We start from the raw sequence: 20,971 nt of genomic DNA on the forward strand, positions 1-20,971 counted from the left end.
ATTTATCTAGAAATTGCTGTTCAACCCCACATAATATATTATATTCTGAGATGAGTAAATAAAATGAAAGAATCTTCCCTACAAACTACCACAACATGAACCTGTCACTGCATATCAAATTATAAACAAACAGCCCATGACAGAATAATTAAATAATAAAACTGCAATCCACAGTCCCACTGGTCACCCTTAAAGGAAAGTCAGTATCCATCTTGATAAATGGAAAGCAGTCATTTACCAAGGCATCTCCAAATAACAACACAATTAATTGCCAGCAGCTTTTCTCCTTTTGTTTTTGTGAGGGACCTCTGTTCCACTATCAAAGCTACATCCATCCAAACATGACAAATCCAAAACTACCATTGATTCTCACATTAATGGCAAAAAAGAAAGCAGAAGAAATACTCCAGCAGCATAATAATTAGACAGGTACAGTTCAGCCAACATCTACTCTTAAACACCAGTCAGTGGAGTGGTAAATCCTTTCAGTTACTGTAGATAATTGAACTCTCTTGGATCTGTCTTGTAAAGGGGTCAGCCTCCTGATATGCCTCATATCTCAGTAACTCCATCTGACCATTCCACATGCTGATGACATCAATAAAAAGGCCAAAACATGCATGTCCGCAACTAGTGGAGTTTGGCTTTATTGGCCTGAATGTAACCATAAAGACTTAAAACGTAAAAAGGCATGGACATTCAGAAGACATGTAGCTGAAATACATGATGTCCTTAAGGGGTCATTTGTATATATCCTAACGGCTTCCACTACAAGAGGTTTAAGGTATCACACACTGAAAACGTTGGCTTGGTTAGGTTTTTCTTGCATTTTCTGCTGCTTCAGTCACAGGTCTTCCATCTTGTCTGCAGTCCAAAGACCCTTCCATCAGTCATCTTGCTTTAAGGATGTAAACACACACACACACACACACACACACACACACACACACACACACACACACACACACACACACACACACACACACACACACACAGACACACACACACATGCACACACACACACACACACACACACACACACACACACACACACACACACACACACACACACACACACACACACACACACACACATAAACACACACACACACTGGCAACACACACACACACACACACACACACACACACACACACACTGGCAAACACACACACACACACTGGCAAACACACACACACACACACACACACACACACACACACACACACACACACACACACACACACACACACACACACACACACACACACACACACACACACACACACACACACACACACACACACACACACACACACACACACACACACACACACACACACACACACACACACACACACACACACACACACACACACACATACACACACACACACACACACACACACACACACACACACACACACACACACACACACACACACACACACACACACACACACACACACACACAAACACACACACACACAAACACACACACACACACACACACACACACACACACACACACTGGCAAACACACACACCAATGTTGAAACCTCTTGCAAAGATCTTCTGTGTGAAAAGGACTGGGATGGGGAGCAGTATAATTCTCGTGCATGAGAAACAAGGATGATAAAGCTGCAATGCAGCAAGGAACCATGGGTAATGCAATGCTTCTCCCAATCTCACTCAGAAAAACACACTCAAGCACAAAGTGTTTATTATCTGGCTGTGAATAATCTGGACACTATGAAGTCTATGAGTTTAATGCTAGTATTTTAACAGTGAATGTGTCTTTAATTAACCTTGTTTTTTACAGGTACGTGTGTGTGAAATGTACTGTGTTGTGCTACACCAGTCTGTCTGGTACTTACTGTAGATAAGAAAGGCTATGAGCTTCTGTAGTACAGAGACTGCTTTTCTCAGTCTTGATTTATCTACAGCATGACACTAACCGCCTCAGTTTACCAGATACTGCTCCTAGGTGGCCCCTGGAAACTTACATCCATTGAGCTGGTCCAAGCTGTTAGTAAATACATTGCACATTTGCAATCTGAATTCCTGCTCTCTAGAAATTGATGCTAATTATTACTTCACTATATGTTGTGTGCCTATGAGTCCTAGCATATCTTGTAGTTCAATAGGTTTTGCCAGATGCATTGTCAATAAATGTGAGTTTCAAGGAAAGAGAAGTTTGCTCTCATACTTTGGTTTCAGTGTGAAAATGTTTGCTTAGCAAATGGCTGTCAGTGTTTTCCTGCAAAATTTGAAATAACAGTTTTAAATTAAATCCAAATATCTGTAATCATTGCAAAAGTAAACAAAAAAAAGGAATAGTATGTGCACTGAAAGGTTGAAAAGCATTGTATGATAACTGAGGTAACACACAACGTAATGAGATACTGGTATGACTGTGGAGAGGAAGGATGGCTCCATTATTCTGTCTCAGGCCCCATTTGACCGTGATCCAACTCTGTAATGTAAACAATAATCACTTCTGTTTTCAGATGCCAAACTGTGTGGGGTTTGGCTTTATTGGCCTGAAATTGTCCATTAAAACAACTTCAAATATATAAAAGTCATGGGCAATCAGAATCGCCATATAGCTGAAACACCTGATGTTCATAAGGGTCATTTGCATATATCCCATGTGCCTCTGTTACAGGAGCTTTGGGAGGTCACTCATTGGAAGTTCTAGCTTGGCTGGAGTTTTCATTTAGTTTTTACAGATGCCAAACTGTGTGAAAAAGCTAACCTTGCAACTGTTGCATTACTATGGAGGAATGTTCTGTGAGGTTACCTTTATATCCAATCACTGTTAACCCCTCTTCATCATTGCCTGACTCATAAGCCATTCCTTATCTCAACTGAGGCAGTTAATAATCAATTAATTCATTTTCTGACTCTGTGCTGGACACAAAGCTGTGGGCTGTAGAAATCTGGCAGTCAATTTCTTGCATGCCACTCCTAAGATCTTTTAAACAACTGTTGAGAAATTTCATGGCATCAGTGCACTTGGTCATTAGGACAACAACTCTTATTCTCTCTCTCTCTCTCTCTCACACACACACACTCCCTCTCTCTCTCTCTCTCTCTCTCTCCCTCTCTCTCTCCTTCTCTCCCACAACATTTTTCAAAGGTTCAGTTTTAGTCCAATACCATCCAGTTTCTGTAACATGACCCCCATGCTAGTCATAAGATTCTCCACCTTACTAAAAACCATGCAACATTTTCCTACATTTCTGCAATGAAACACTACAACCACTGACAGTCACTTCTGGACACCTTCTACTTATAGTTGTTATCCATTTTGACAAAAAAATGTCCTTCCACCACACTACAAAGAAATAATATTCAGGTGTCTAGAACAGAGAAATAAAATTAAGATGGCACTATGGATCTTGCTCAACAATGCCCCCCCCCCAATCTCAGAGATAAATGAGATATGAGAACTCTGTCTATCTGTGTTTCACAATTATGAGAAGAATTAAGTGGCAGTATGGGAGGCACAGCCTGCTAAACGTGGGGAAAGAGGGAAGCTTGCCTTCTGCTCACTGACAGAACCCACACTGTAAAAGTTGCAGACTCCAAATCTGACCTCAAAGCAGTGACAAGTGGAGTACCACAGGGTTCCGTTCTGGGACCTCTCCTGTATGGTATCTACTTCTCTGAAGTACAGGCTAACACAGAAGGCCTCTGGCTAATGAAATTCGCAGATGACTACAAACTACGAGCCATAGTCAAGTCCCCAAATGATGTGGACATCCTACAGAAGGTCCTCGCTGAGACAGATGCCTGGTGTCAGAGCCATGGCCTCAAGCTCAATGCCAAAAAGTGCAGTGTCATTCCCTTTGGCTAAAACTCTGTACCCATGAACTACCACATAGGCAGCAATCTACTTAACACTGAATGTGTGATAAAGAGACCTTGGGACCCAGGTGGACAGTAGTCTCTCCTTTAATAGTCACATCGCCACAGTAGTCAGGAAGTCCTTCTACGTGGCACACCACATCATAAAAGGGTTCTCATCCAGGAAAAAGAGGTCATTGTTCCCCTCTACTCGACACTCATTAGACCCATTATAGAGTACAACGCCCCTTTTGGAATGCACCTCACAGGACATCTGCAGCAGCTGGAAAGGCCAGAGAAGTATCTCACAATGAGGATTACTGGCATCAAAGAAATGCCCTACACTGACCACCTCAAAAAACTCCAGCTTTACTCTGTAGCAAATCGCCTACTCCGAGGTGATCTCTGCCTAACATATAAAGCTATGTCATACCCAGAGCTGTTGGACATGCTACACCTAAAGAAATCCCGATCCCTCTGAGCTACACACTCTAGGGACCTAAACCTTGTCACCACAATAAACAGGACATGCTGGAGGGATAGATTCCTGTACCAGAGTCTTCCCATACTCTGGAACAGGCTATCCATCTGTCAAGCAAAGTTCTTCATTAGCACTCTTCAAGAAAAATCTTGATGAGTGGAAGGGAAATAAGAAATACACCCCGGGGTTCCCTTCTGTGTCGCTGCTCAACAGGAGCACAGGAAAATGACTTTCTTGGGTGGAGTAAGCCAGGGGAACCTTGTTGGCTAGGCTTACGTGGGCCCTTGGGCCAATAGCCTAGTACCTACCTATGAACCGATAACAAACATTGTACTATAAGTATACATTTTGTAATTTGACATATAGATAATCTTTCTGATGTTCTGATCTTGCAAATTACCTTTCAGTCTTCTTGAGTGTTGATGTTATGGTAGAAGTTGAAGGCGGGGGTATGTCATTAACACAACATCCCACTTGCCTAAATTTGTGGTAGTTTCATAGGTTTATAGATTAGTACTAAGCTAACTGCCCTTGAGAGCCATTTTAAGCCTAGCCAATTATCCCTTGTGAGACTCAAACTCTGCACCCTGTCTTGTAAGGCAAACACCTTAACCATTAGGCCACCCTCCCACAAAATATATAATCAGTATGGTCATTCCAAGTAGTGTCTGTCCCTTCTTTTTCTGGCTTTTCCTGGTTATGGGTCGCCACAATGGATCACCTGTTCGCTCATGATTGGCAGCAGAGTTTTACAATGTCGAGTTGCCAGCCTGGCACCTAACCTTCCACAGAAGGTACACACACACTCATGACTAGGGCCAATTTAGAGTGTCCAATCCACCTACAGCATGTCTTTGGGAGGAACCTGGAGGAAACCCTCACGACCACGGGGAGGGCATGCAGACTCCGCACAGAAGGTACCCCAGCCGAGGATCAAACCGAGGTATCTCTTGCTGTGAGGCGACAACACTAACCACTGCACCACCGCGGCCAGTGGTTACCTTAAAAATCCAGCAGCAGTTAATTCAAATAATGAGTACAGCAATTTCATCCTAAATACAACACTGAGTTTTCCTAAAATTGGTGTAAGTCTGATTGGATTTACCCAGACACCAATGTTTTTATTAATGGATTTATTTTTTAACCAGATAAATGAACTGTTATATTTCACACCATTTTCTTACTCAGCCTAGGTCCCTAGAGCAAAGATAAACACAACATATTCATGGACAATTCAGTATAGCCAATCACCCATAATGCTTTGTGGAACAAACAGAAACTATGAACCCATAGAAATACCCCACCTCACAAGAAGAAAATATGAAGATGGCCGCACAGACAGTGAAATGATAAAATAACAATAAATCCTTTTTTTCCCCCTCCTTTAAAAAATAGGAATCATAAAGGATTATAAACAAGTCACCAATGGTACCTGAGTTATTATGTGTTCAAGAGATGGATGAGATGGATGCCAAGAAATTCTCCTCAAGAGCAAAGTTCAAGAAATGAACCTTAGCATCCATATTGAGAATACATACTGGGGAGTAGCGACTGGAGTCTTGATCATAATCTGTGTAGGGCATCACGCTTTGTCTGCTCTGTGCGCTATTACTTACTAAAGGTAAAAAAATCACAAAGTATTTTGTTGGAGAGCTCTGGGAAACAGACAGCAAAACATGTCTTATGTTAGAGGAAGAAAGTCAGGAACAAATTACTGGTACAGACAGCAGGCAGGAAGAAAACAGTTTTCAATGTTGCCATTGTCATTTGCTGGCCAGCACTGGCAGGTTTTACTCACTATCTTAATAGCTAAGCAGTAGTGCTTAACAATTGTTAAGAGCAGGCTATGCGCTACAAAAGCTTTTGTCTTTTTTTGGGATATCAGTCACAGTGCTACATGCACTATAAAAATGTTATCACACAATTTCGAATGTCTCACTCTTATCCATAACTTCTACTACGCAGTGTTTGTCATGGGTGATGATAAGGCTACAACCTCCCTGCTGGAATCATTGCACAACTATGGCCACTGAATGAGAATGGAGACAACTTCAAAACTAGAAGTCAGCATAATTGCTAATAAAAGGATTAGTAGGCATTTACTGACGCCTAAACGCCAACGTTATCTAGTCAACAGACCATTTCCACTGAGGATCGTCTTCACATATTTGAATAAATTATAGGTGCAGCTTTTTTCCCTACACTCTCTTATATATGTTTAATTAACAATCCTCCTTGATGTCTTACAGCATTGTCAGCCTATTAACAAATGCACTATATTGTACATAAGATCTAAACCTCTGTTCTCCAGTGGCTCATTTTAAATTAAAAGAAAGCAGTTATGCTTTTCTTGAAATGGCAATAGTTTAATCTTTTATTCAGTCAAAAGCCTCCACAGTACAAAATAAGCAATTAAAATGTACATTATCACCAAATTAATTGCTGAAAACCTTTACATGTAAACGTGATCATGCCTGTAATTTAATGGCTCTCTGCCAATCACAATAATTAACCTAATCTCCAACAAAAAAGCAGTGGCCTAGTTGGAGCCCAAGGCTGTCACTTTGCATCCATGTTTTCCAGATGAAAACTTGCTTGTGATCATCTCAGCAGAATCTTAAGTGCATCTGGGAACTAGAAACAATAAGACTGTCTGTCTCCTGGTGGTCTGATTCCAGGGACTTGCAGTACTTAGATGTATTCAAGAAAAAAACTAATTTTAACACCTGCATTTATAACAAAATTATCAAAAAATGGTTGGATTATAGTAGCAAACTCCCATCATCATGTTTAAAAAAATATTTGCTGTAACTCAGTTTAGGAACCTATAGTAATGCTAGCATTATATGCAGCTATCTTGTTTCTTTCTGCTTGTCAGGCTTTTAAAAGCCATATGCATTTATCTATGTATGTATGTATGTGTTTACTTATTTCACTTTGTTAACTGATAAGTGAAATAGTCCAAGGACCCTTTCAGTCATGACCCCAATCAAAGACAAATACATCTGCAAAAATGAAATATAGAAAAATACATTCTTAGTTCACCTTAGTACAAAAACACACACACAAAAAAATATTAAAAAATAAATAAATAAATCCTTATCTTATATTTAGAATGTAAGAGTTTCTTGTAGCAATCCTTCAATTTCCTGGTAAAATTTTCAACTTTACACTGTTTAATACAACTGCTGCTGCCAAACATCCTCTCTTTAGATGACAGTTTGCACCTGCAGTTAGCAAAGATGTTCTCTAAGCTAGCATATAGGTTGCCTTTACAATGTTTCAAACACTGATGGCTATATGAAGTAATGTGACATCTAAAACAAACACACATACACCCACCGACACACACAGACATTTCTGCACTGCAGAAATGAAGCCTGGTCAAGTAAGTCGATAATGTAATAGACCAAATGCAACAACAGCCAGAGTGTTAAAGAGAAATCGTGCATTAAAAATGTGATATCTTATGTAAAAAAGCCACAATGAGAGATCTGTGGCTGTCTAATAGATGCCACTTATCAAACTGGCAGTAAAATGGGAAAAGATTACAATCGTTCTGAAGCAAAATAATACCACAAGTATGATGAGGAATGTCATAGCGTGCCATGTTGCACTCAGACCTCTAAACTGTCCGTCATTTTGCAGAATGCCACTGGTTTTACCTAATTTTGCCCAGTTCCTCATAAAATGTTGTTTTTTTTGATAAATCACTGAGAATTATAATCAGTCAGTAATTCCATAGATTAGTCTCATAGTTGTTATTGTTCATAAAATACACGTTGATACAAAACTGCCATACTATTAAATTTTTAAGCAAATTAGAATGATATGGGTGGTGGTGCTGTGGTAGCGTTGTTGCCTAACAGTAAGACGTTGTCCTGTTCGATTCTCAGCTAAAGCATCTTCTGTGTGGAGACATGCGTGAATGGGCGTACCTTTGTTGAAGGTTGTGTGTCAGGGCTGGCAACTCGGCATGTAAAAAGCTACTGCCAATCATTAGCGGACCAGAGTTCTGCTGTGGCGACCCCTAATTGGGAAAAGCCAAAAGACACATTAGAATGATATTTAAAAATGCCCCTGATTTTGGGCCTTTGTTCCCACATTAATTTTGACTTTGTCTAGATATTTTTATGCAGAAAGATGTGCATGAATGCGCACACGTGTATGTGTGTGTGTGTGTGTGTGTGTGTGTGTGTGTGTGTATGAGTGTGTATATAAATATATATATATATATATATATATATATATATATATGTATATATTTATTTGTACAAGGGTCTACTTGTCTACTTCTATATACCGAAATTTCATTACACTGAAGATCAGATACCCAAGACCAGAAACCCGAATATGTACATTCCTGAAGCCTACAAATATCGAATCCCATAATACAGAAAACAGTAAAGTAGAAATCACATACCTACACTCCAGCTAAACAAAACACCCAAAACAACACAAACACACTACTTCGTAACACAACTATTAAATGTCAAAGCACCACTTTAACATTTCTACACAGCACCACAGTTGCCATATAGAAATAATACACTAAAGATGATATGAACAAATCAAAACCGTTTTAGCCACACTTTTGTTAAACTAAATCAACACTAACTATTTGCAAAAACAACAAAACATAACTATATTTATGTATTTCACTTTATCAGGAAGGCTACGTACGGCCCACACCCGATAAATTAAATATACCAACTTGCACTACTTTGAAAACAAAAATAAACTATAAAAATAGATATTGTTCAACTATTACCACCTGTATATCCCTTCAACACTTTGTAACACCATACATTTTACAGTGACACCACGATAGCGGCATGTAATATCCGCCATACCCATTCTTACATCCTTACTATGAATCCTTAAAGGGACAGTACACACTTTATCCACTTACTGTTTCCCTTTTACTTACATTTTCAGTATTCTGGGAGTTGATCTACACTTTCAGTAATATTCATACTGGGGTTTGTGGTCTCAGTGTTCTGGTCTTCGATCTTCTGAGATTTCAAGAAATAAAAGATACACATGCACACACACACACACACACACACACACACACACACACACACACACACAAACACACACACACACAAAACAGACCTAGCAATGCTAATCAGCACAAGGCTTCATATGCTGGAGCACAGCAGAGATTCTTGTAAATCCATGAGAGCCATCACCTTAAGAGTCCCAAAGTCAGCTTTAAAGGGCAAGTGGAATAAATTCAGCAATAGCCAACAATCAGATGACTTCAGTTCATTATTAAGTGAAGTCATTATGTCCCACAGACTATTACAAGACTCATGGTTTTTATTGTAAAGCAGAGCACATTATTCTCTTTAAATGAGCTAGACCTGTGAGAACTCAGAGTGATTACATTTTGTGTTTTTGATTGCTGTAAAAATAATGGAATTCCAAATTCCTTGGTGGAAATAAAGTATTTACTTTAGTGTATCCCAAAATTAAACTAAAAATCTCCAAGAAGAGAAAGAGAGAGAGAGAGAGAGAGAGACAGATGGTGAAAGTGGCACATGCCTGTCAGTTAAGATTTAAGTATCGCATTATTAGTTCTGATCTCTGATTTATCTTTGTTCCCACCAGCTTTCATATTTTTGTAGCATTATTAATCCTCAAAGTAAGTTTATACAAATATTCTTTCCATTATTACAGAGAACATGATATCTACATAATATATAATATATATACTCATTTGCACTATAAGGTATATGTTTACATTCCTGTGCACCTTACTTAATTCCTTTCATGTGCAATATACCAGGTGCAATAACTTAGTTGTTTACTGCATTGCATTGCATTATATTGTATTGTTTGGAATTGGATTGTATTGTATTCTATTTATTTGTGTTCATTATAAGTGAATGCACCTTAAGAGGATTGCTACAAGTTGTTGTACTTGTGCAATGACAATAAAGGAATCTTATCTTATCTTATATGCAGATGAGCATATGTGTAAAATAAGAATGTGTTCCTCTTTCTGAACACTGAAGCCTGGTGCTATCATTTTGTTATGATTTTATATTTCTCGTAGATTGACAGATATGGAGACAATAAGAAGATGCCAAAAACAATGAATCAGCACTCTTGGATATTGTAGGTTTAACCTAGCTAGACAGAGAAATGATATGCTGAAACACCTATCTGCACAGAAATTCTATCACATGGTTAGACAAGTGCAGACTGGGAGCAGTAGCCATTTTATCTATAAAAGGCTATGCATATGCTATGAATAAGTATAAATTCAATGATTCAATCATAACAGTTATTTGTGTAATAATATCATTGAATATCATGCCGTTATGTTTGTTAGCATTACTATACCTGAACAGAGTAAGTGCATTCAACCTTCTCATGTTTCATTGTTTCTTTGTTCAGCTGTCTTAACTGTCTTCACTTTCTAAATCCAGTGGTTCTCTTGTATCGTGCTATGGCATCATTGTATTATAAGTTTGCCTCTGTCTTCTTATTGTGATCTTTGCTTACTGGTCCAGGTCATGTCTGGAAAAGGTCTACAGACCAGTTCGCTTACCCAAAAAACATATTAAATGGATAGGGGGGGATTAATTCCAAACACTTCAACAACTACTTGTTGCACAAGAGTAAAGGAAAATAAAGTATGTCCAACATGGGAAAAAGTGCAAAAGTTGCAAGAAAAATGAAAAGGAAATGTGTACCCTTCATTTGTGCAAAATACCAGTCAGCAGATAGCACAAAGAACAAATCTTCTGGTTGCACTACATATAAATATGTTAAATATACATTTACTGTGTACATGGGGTGAAAATGCTAATGACCCTACACAAAATTTTGGACTGAAACTTAGTAATTCTGAAAAAATATACAGTATGGAAATTAAATACCTGATATTCCAAACTACCTATAAAAGGAGAGGGAAATGAAATTCAAGTATAACATTTAAAATGTCAGCTATATTTGCAAACCATCTTTTCTACACTAATGAAACATAGTGCTTTCATAAATTCATAGATTAGTACTAGGCTAACTGCCCTTGCGAGCCATTTTAAGCCTAGACAATTATCCCCTGTGAGATTCAAACCCTGTACCTTGTGTCTGTAAGGCAAACACCTTAACCATTAGGCCATCCTCCCAACCCATGCTGAAACTTCTAATCCCATGCTCATCTGTGTGCATTTCCATTCACATAATTTCTTACATAACCAAAGCATTTAAAAAGTTGCACAACTGTGATGATTTTTACAATTTGTTTGATGTGGGTGCAAAAAAAAAAGTCAACCATAGCTACACACACATAAAACAGTCAGCCTGGTGATGTAGCACAGGAAGATAGTTTAACTGCCCCACAAAATTAGTCTATATTCATGATCTTAATTGTATTCACATAAGTCATTGACTTCCACACCTATGACAGCCTCTACCTGCACAGCTCACTACACACACACACACACACACACACACACACACACACACACACACACACACACACACACACACACACACACACACAACACACACAAACCTTAACTGAAACCAATGACAAAAGTGCCGTCTTTGTTGTAAGTGCCATTTGCATTACTACTAAACCCCATTTTCACTACTTGTAAAGTGCGGCCTCTGCAGATGGTCATGTTGCATGTGTGAAGGACTATAGCTGTCAATTTCCACACTTTATCCCTACATGCAAGTCAGAAAAAAACAAATTAAAAATGTGTTCACATGGATGCAGAGGATGGATTGTGCTGATGATCTGATTCTTTGGTTCATAGGTGTTTACTAAGCTAATAGCCACAAGGGTCTTTTTAAGCCTAGACATGCATCCCAAACCTCTGACAAGTTCTTTTACCTTGATAAGTGTAAGCAGGGACTTGGGAGATGAAACATTTGCAAGCAGGGGCCTGGGAGATGAACCATTACAGACTGCCTGTGTGTGCCAGCCCAGGGATGAAGTTTCCGTTCCCCATCCAATTGTCAAAGTTTCACTTAAATTGGATTAGGAAGGATTAGGAGGCAGAATACAGGGATAGGGCCTTGAGGCAGTCTGCACAGGATATATTACTTATGCCCCATGTTCTTTTAATGAGGAACCTCTGTGAATGTTCCATTTGTTGGATATGCCTGGATAGGTACATATCAAAGAGGGCATTGTACTTAATGGTGGGTCTGATGAGTGCCAGATACAGTGGAATAATGACTCGTTTGGACCTAGATGCCATACCTCTGTTTATCAGTTGTACAACATAGAATGATTTCCTTACTATTGTAGACATGTGATGGTCAAATGCTAGATTGCTGTTTTTGTGTGCCCCAAGTCCCTGACTACTGAGTCTACTCTTAGGGGTGTGTTGTTAATTTGGCAGTTACCAGCAGTGGGTGACATCCCACATGATATTATTATGTATTGCTTGGCATTTAGTTTTAGGCCATGGCTCTAACGCCAGTTGTTTGTCTGTGTCAGCCCTTAGCGTAGAACATTTGTGTTGGTGGGGGATTCAGTGACAGTTCCTAATTTGCAATCATCTGCAAATTTCGCCAGTCAATGGCTATTGACATAGGCCTTGACTTCATTAAAGAAAATGCCAAAAAGGGCTGGTCTCTGGACCTGTCCCTGAGAGACTCCCTATGTAACTGGCCTTTTTATAGAGGTGGACTCCCCAATTCTAGCCTCCTAGTTCCTATCTATGAGCCAGCTACCTATCCACCAGGTGACATAAGTATTTGTACCTAACTTCTTCAGTTTGTCAACCATGCCCAAGAGAAGTATTGTGTCAAATGCCTTAGCCAGGCAAAGGTAGGCAGTGTGAACCATTTTGCCTTCATCCATTGTTTTGGTGAGCCTCTCAAAGAAATCCACTAGGTTGAGTAAACATGACCTGCTCTTGATGAAATAAAATTAGGGTGGGCCCAGTGTCTGGAGGTTTGCTATGTCATTACTGATCATGTCCTTGATAATTCTTTCCATGGCATTGCTTATGAGAGTACTGAGACTTATGGGTCTGTAGTATCCAGGGTCTGTAGATGGCCAATCTTTGTGTAGAGGAATAACTGTTGCTGTTTTCCGTTAATGAGGTATGAAGCCTGTTTGGAGGCTACAGTTAAATAGTAATTCCAGAGGCCCTGATAGGTCATGTTTGATGCTATTTAGAAGGCAGCCTGGGATATAGTCTGGGCTCATTGATGCAATGTCCTTGGCCTTAGACAGAGCATTAAGGACTAGTGATAGCAGGGAGAATTATACTTGATAGCATTTTCTGAAGGAAGGTTGAGGGAGAGAGAAGAGTAAAGTTGGAGCTGAATTTGTTGGCCAGTAGGTGGCTCCATTAAAATTAGCTCTGCACATAATTTGTGTATTGCCTTTGAGGTTGTGGATATAGCTAAGAATGCCTTGTGGTTGTCCTTGGCCTGGCAGTCTAAATGTATGAGACAGATTTAGCTTTGGTAGACTTTATTTGTCCTCTGAGTTATCTGTTTAGTTTGATGAGAGTGCTTTTACTCTGCTGGGTGATGCACCTCCTAATTTTTGCCATGATTTTTTCCCTTCTGCTATACCGCCTGTTAATGCTGTGATTCCACCAGGGTGGCTTGTTTTTTTGAGTTAGTTTTGTACTTTGTCCTGGTGGATACTGCTGCCTCTATGCAGCTCTTAATATGCTTGTACAGGGTTTCTGTGAACAGTTCTGTGTAGCCAGCAATGTTCTCAGGGTCTACGTGGGTTTGAAATTTTCTGGGGTTATCACTAAATAGTAGGATGTTAGCCTTAGAGTTATTCCTGATTATTCCAGAGTTAACTGGGGTTCCAGGTTTTATTTTTACTTCAAATAAGACCATTTTGTGGTCTGACTTTACCAAAGAAGACATTACACTAGAGGGTGTGCAGCTCTTTCCCATATTAGTGAGGACCAGATTCAGGATCGTTGTACCCCTGGCTGGTGTATTCAGCCTGGTCCAGGGATTTTGTGTTTACAAAATCCAGGAATCTATTGGGTTGGATAGAGAGTGTTTCCAATAAGTTTAAATACATGGTATAGGTTTCCTGAGTCATAGAGTGAGACCTATATTTTGTAAAAAAGTGATATTGGATTTTGCCTATGGTGATTTGAACATGGAGAAGCTCAAGTGCATTGTCGTGTTTGACCAGCCTTGAAATATATTTATTTTTGATGTAAATCACGACACTTTCATCTTTAGTCTCTGTCTGTGTAGTAGCTGGTCTAAATGTGTGGTAGGCAGTATAACCTTGCACTGTCAACCTCAATCATCTACACCAGCTTATCGCACTCCCCTGACAATTTGCAACTGACCCGCCTCCCTCTTCACCCTGGCCTCATTACAGGTCTGCTGAGGGACAACATTATTTTTAAGGTGGTAATTTTATTATGCACTCAGGTTAACAAAACAAAGTGCATCCCTTGGAGATCTGACAAATATATGAACTGTTACTAAGCATCTCCTCTGCTTGTAATGTAGACCGCAATGTTGTTTAATTTAATGCACTTTCTTTTAGTGCAATGTCTACAAACTTCTGGTTTTGCTTGCAGAATAAATAGGTTTGCAAGTAGGTAGTGACAAAGTCTAAAGTGCTCTCTCCATGAGATTATAAACCTAGTCCTGCATCTATAGGCCATAGTTCAGCTCCTCTCACTTTAAGTCATGTGACATGGAATTGGAAAGCAAATTCAGAGTGAAATAATCCCCCCCATAAACCTAAATTACATGCTTCAGTGAAAACAAACATTCTGACTGACAGACTACTGGAGAAAGCAACATCACAGAAGAGCACGTGTGTGTGACCTTTTTTAATATCTGAATCTGCCTGAGAATACTTCACTTCTTGTTTGTGTCTGTTTGCAGAATGTGAGTCTGACAGGAACATCACAGAAAACCACATGTCTGGCATTAATATATGAATCTGTCTGAGAATATATCAGATCTTGTTTATGTCCATCTGCAGAGTTTAATGGTGACAGGGACATCACAGAAAACTACGTGCATGGCCTTAATACCTAAATCTGCCTGAGAATGTCAGTTCTTGTTTTGTGTTCATCCACAGAAAGTACTAGTGACAGAGACATCACAGAATACATGTATAGTATTAATATCTGAATCTGTCAAAAATGCAGCAGTTTATGTTTTTGGTCATTCTTACAAAAAAAAATAGTAGCTTATTTCATTTTAACTGAAGAGAAAACTGTGTACCAATTTGTCATCATAATAAACACTCTGAAGAAATGGAGCAGAAAATAATCACTCCATCACATAAAATACTGCCATTTTCATATGACCTGACCCTTTAGGACCAGACTGGTTTCGTCATGAATGGAAACTCGTCTTATTGTGTGCATTGGGAATTTGTTTCTTGCTGACTGTACCATAATGCTCTAGTTACTAATGTTAGGCCATAAATTAGTAGTGAGCAAACATTCCAACTCTAGAAGCCAGCACATTACTTGTACATGCATTAAAACAAACACAAAAGTGAAAATCAATGGTACCTACCAAAAAAATCAAGCTGCCTATAGTCAAATCAAGAACTGAACTCAGAAGTGCAAGCATACCTCTCAAACTCTTTGTGCAAGAAATCTGGACAAAGCCTGACAAAACTGGGGGACAAATGCCTAAATATAGGGATATATTTTAAATATGGTTTTTATAAACTTCCTTTAATATACATTTTCTGAAGGATTTGAAGACTGAAACTCAAATGTATAACATTTCTATAAGCAGCATAAATACCTTTAGCAATAAAATATTTTAGAAAATGTATTACTGAAAATGACATCCAATCAGCCCCCCAATTCCAACACCTTTTTAAAAGGGGCATTAATATCTGAAATAACAGTTGAGATACACGTGTGGATTCAGTGCTTTCTTTTTTTTTTCATTTCTACTTACTGAGGCCACACACCGGTAATAGGAAGCACAGGAGAGCATAGTTTGGCAGTAAAATTATTACTATTTTTTACAGAATATCCCCCTTGTTTGCAAGGAATGAAAGTTAAGTAATTGTCATTTTGGAGAAGTCTAACTTGCCATCAATACATGTCAGCAGGCAAAATCCCAGAACTTGAGAAAGCTAACTAAATGTTGCTGGGAAGAAACTAGCACAGAGATTCTTCCCACCTGTACTAATTGCCTAAACCAGGTTGGTCAATTACTGCAAGAGAGAAATGTCAGTTCTGGGGTATGGTAAAGATGCAGTGAGAAGCACCTTATTAACATCTCATTACTATGTTGGATTCATGCCAGATCAATAACACTTTAACCAGCTGTCAACTGATCAAAAATGGCTAAAATAATTTTCAGTGAAACTCACATATGAGTTAGTCTTGTAATGGGGCAAATCCTCCTGCATTCCATGTGTGGAGAACACCTTCCACATTCCCAGTACTTATATAAACTATAACTGCCCCATAGATAACCAAAGAAACAAAGCAAATGATGCATCACAGAGACAAATCCTGGAAGCTTTACCAAATGAATAAACTTCCTGAAACTCTTCTCCAATGTACACAGCTCCGTAACTTTACAAAAAAAAAAAATCTTCAGAGACAGAAAATCCTACTACACTAAGCTCCAGTCCAACCATCCCCAAAACCCTAAGCTTTTTTGGAACTCCATAAACTCACTCCTCAACCCAGGCTCCAAAAATAACCCCTGTCTGGACCCAAGTAAATTTAACCTCAAATTAGCCTCACTATTCAACTCTTTCTTTATAGAGTCAATATCCAACCTAACGAAAATTTTTCCCAACAAAGACCCATCTCTCCTACATGCCACCTCATCTAAGTCCCCAAATAATTTCCCTCCATGTTTGAGCTTAAACCTGTCTCCACTAAATGCATAAACAGACTTCTATCCAAACTTAAACCCTGCTCCAATGCACCTGACAACATCCCCTCTTCCTTTCTCAAGTCTGCTGCCGATGGTATAGCTCTCCCAATTAGTATCCTAATTAATAGATCCATAAAGGAATCCTATGTCCCTAAACTCTGGCATTCTGCCTTTATTTCCTCTCCACAAGAGAGGCAAAAACACTAACGTTTCAAACTTCTGCCCTATGGCTCTTCTCTCTCCACTCTCCAAAATCCTAGAAAAATGCATCCACCTCCAACTTATGCCTTTTCTGACTAAAAACCAACTTCTTACCCCTACAAAACATGGCTTCCGACCAGGACATAGCACCATAACAGCTCTACTCTCATTCTTAGAAATTGTCAATAAAGTCTGAGATTCTGGGAACTTAGTATCCACAGTGCTCCTAGATCTCTCTAAAGCATTCAATACTGTTTCCCATTAGCACCTTCTAAGTCACCTCTCAAACCTATCTCTCCCAAAACACTCTTTCCTGTTTTTCACAATATCTGTCAGATAGATCTCAGGCTGTGAAATGGAAAAAAGGCAGCTCACCTTTCTTACCCACCCCTACTGAAGTACCACAGGGGTCTATCCTCAGACCAATGTTGTTTAATATCTTTATCAATAACTTTCACTCTGCTATTCTTAATGCCAATGTCATCCAATATGCAGATGACTCTACACTAGTCTGCTCTAACCTCCCTGAACTCCTGTCTAGAACTCAGACTGCCTTCTCAACTACTTAGATCTGGATGCGCCAAAATGACCTTTCTCTCAATGTTAACAAATCTAAAATACTATTATTCACACCCTCAAAATCTTTCACTTTTGATAAAAATTCCTTCCAAGTCCTTAGCCAAAGCAACTCTCCAATCAAAGTTGTTCCCTTTACCAAACTACTTGGTGTAACTATAGACGAACACCTCAAGTTCGAAATCTGTATTCAGCAAAATATAAAGAAAACCCTCCAAACACTAGCTATGCTATACAGGAACAACCACTTGTTCTCTACTTCTACCAGGCATACTCTGGCCTTCTCTTACCTCCTTTCCTCCCTTCTGTATGGCGCCCCACTACTAACTAACTTATCCTCTTCCGTCATTTCCAAACTTGAAAGCTGTTATAACAAAATTTCTAAATTTACCACCAAAGGCAAACATTCCACTCATCACTGTGTTCCCCTCCAACCCCTCAACTGGTTAGAATTCACAAAATATCTGGACTTCCTCCAGCTCACTACACCACATAGACTAATATTTAATCCAACCAAATGCCCCGGTCTAACCAACATCCTTCCCCCATACACCCCAAATAGAACTCTCAGATCTGAACACCAAAACCTAATTACTGTCCACAAACATAAACGTCCTGCTGGACAACTTCTCCTCTCCTTCTCCTTGGGTAAGGAATGGAACTCTCTCCCTTCCACACTAAGGACAATGTCAAACACAAACAACTTCAAAACTCAGCTTTACACCTACCTCTCCTCCAAATGGAAATGTAACTGCATTCTCCCTATCTAGAGCTCTTTAACAAAAGCCCCTGGGAGGGTCTCCTTCTCAGTTCCTAACCACCTTATAGCTGGCTATAACCCTCTATAGCTAATTCCCATACAATCTCTCACACTCTGTAAATATAGTAAATAGCTTTAGACGTTTGACTTTAACAGTCTGAATTTGTTAAAATGTATCTGTACGATATTTTTCCACTATGGACAATATTGCTCACGCTTTGTGTTATTTGATATGTATTTGTACTTGTACTTTTATTTTTATTGGACTGCTATCTTTGCTGTAATCTGTTTCATGGAGCGTTACTCACCGGGCCTCCACTGAAAATGGGCTCTCTGGGCCCAGTGGACTTCCCTGGTAATCAAACTGGAAATAAATAAATAATAAATAATACATAAATATACCTAATCCGAGAAACACCTTCCACATTCCCCGTACTTATATACACCTGACCCGAGAAACACCTTCCACATTCCCCGTACTTATATATACCTGCTCTGAGAAACGCCTTCCACTTTCCCCATATTTATATACCTGATCCGAGAAACACCTTCCACATTCCCCATACTTATATATACCTGATCCAAGAAACACCTTCCACATTCCCCATACTTATATATACCTGATCTGAGAAACACCTTCCACATTCACCATACGTATATATACCTGATCCGAGAAACACCTTCCACATTCCCCATAATTATATATACCTGATCCGTGAAACACCTTCCACATTCCCCGTACTTATATATACCTGATCCGAGAAACACCTTCCACATTTCCCTTACTTATATATACCTGATCCGAGAAACACCTTCCACATATACCATACTTATTTATACCAGATCTGAGAAACACCTTCCACATTCCCCGTACTTATATATACCTGATCTGAGAAACACCTTCCACATTCCCCGTACTTATATATACCTGATCCGAGAAACACCTTCCACATTCCCAGTACTTATATATACCTGACCTGATAAACACCTTCCCCATTACCCATACTTATATACCCCTTCTCAGCGATTACACAACATTAGTGAAAAAAATTTGCCACACAGAAAGAGGTTCTCCAGTTCGATTCTCAGCTGGAGCACCTTCTGTGTGGCGTCTGCATGTCCTCCCCGTGGTCAAGTGAACTTTAAAGACATGCAGATAGGTGCGTGCATGTGTGGGTGTGCCTTCATTGAAGATTGGGTGCCAGGCTGTCAACTCAACACTGTTAAAATCCACTGCCAATTATTAGCAGACCAGTGATCTGCTGTGGCGACCCCTAACCGGGAAAAGCCAAAAGACATAGTGAAAAAAGTAAAAGTGTACATACCTACAATGGAGAATACATAAACCTGGTAATAAATCAGTTTATTTACACCCCATACCTGGTTATTTATAGGCACAATTTGAACTTTACTTTGCAGTTTTTATACTAGCGTTATCTGTGCACCATCCTCCAGATAGACCTTCAGTAAGGTCTCTCCGAGATTCCTCAGTTACCTCTAGAAGACATGGATTAACAAATTAAATATTTGTTGGAGTGTGTATTTACTCCAGCGACTGTTATTTCACAGAACTGGCATCTGTAATGATGTATCTATTGCCATTAAATGTTTCAGTAATAAAACTCTTCATTTTCTCACACTTTTTCGTACAATAGTTTCACGCTACCAAATTTTCTCCTTTTGGGGCATGGCCAATGTGACAATGGAGTTAACAGTATCTTGGTGAGACTCTATAGGAATTTATTAATTCATACAGGAAAATTAATACAAAACCATTTAAAATGAGTTCTATTATATGTCTGAAGAAAAGTTATAACAGTTCTTGACTGAAGGTGGTGGATTCTGAGCATAAATATTTTGTTTTTCATATTAACATTTTCTGCAAATATCTTCAATTAATCAATCCAATCCACTTGTAAAAAACATGTTCAACTAAAACACAGCTAGGAGAGCTGTTCTAAGAAACGATGTTCAGCAACTAACCTTATTGAATCAATATCTTACATTGAAGATGGAGCATTTTGAATGCAGTTTGGATAGTATACAACAAAGCTATAAAAATCAGCTTAAATTTTAACTGCTGTGATCTCTTAGCATGATACATGTATAAAAAGAAATTGAGACAATCCTGGATAATATGGATGGGAGAATACAAAAAAAATAGATAATCAATCAGAATTTTTATTAAAACAGAACACATGGCTAACTGAAATAAATATAGGACTTTGAAATAAAAAATTGAATGAATCAAAGATATTCCTCA

The sequence above is a fragment of the Protopterus annectens genome, chromosome 1.part1, assembly GCF_019279795.1.
Source record: "Protopterus annectens isolate FY-2018-M chromosome 1.part1, PAN1.0, whole genome shotgun sequence".
Classification (NCBI taxonomy): Eukaryota; Metazoa; Chordata; order Ceratodontiformes; family Protopteridae; genus Protopterus; species Protopterus annectens.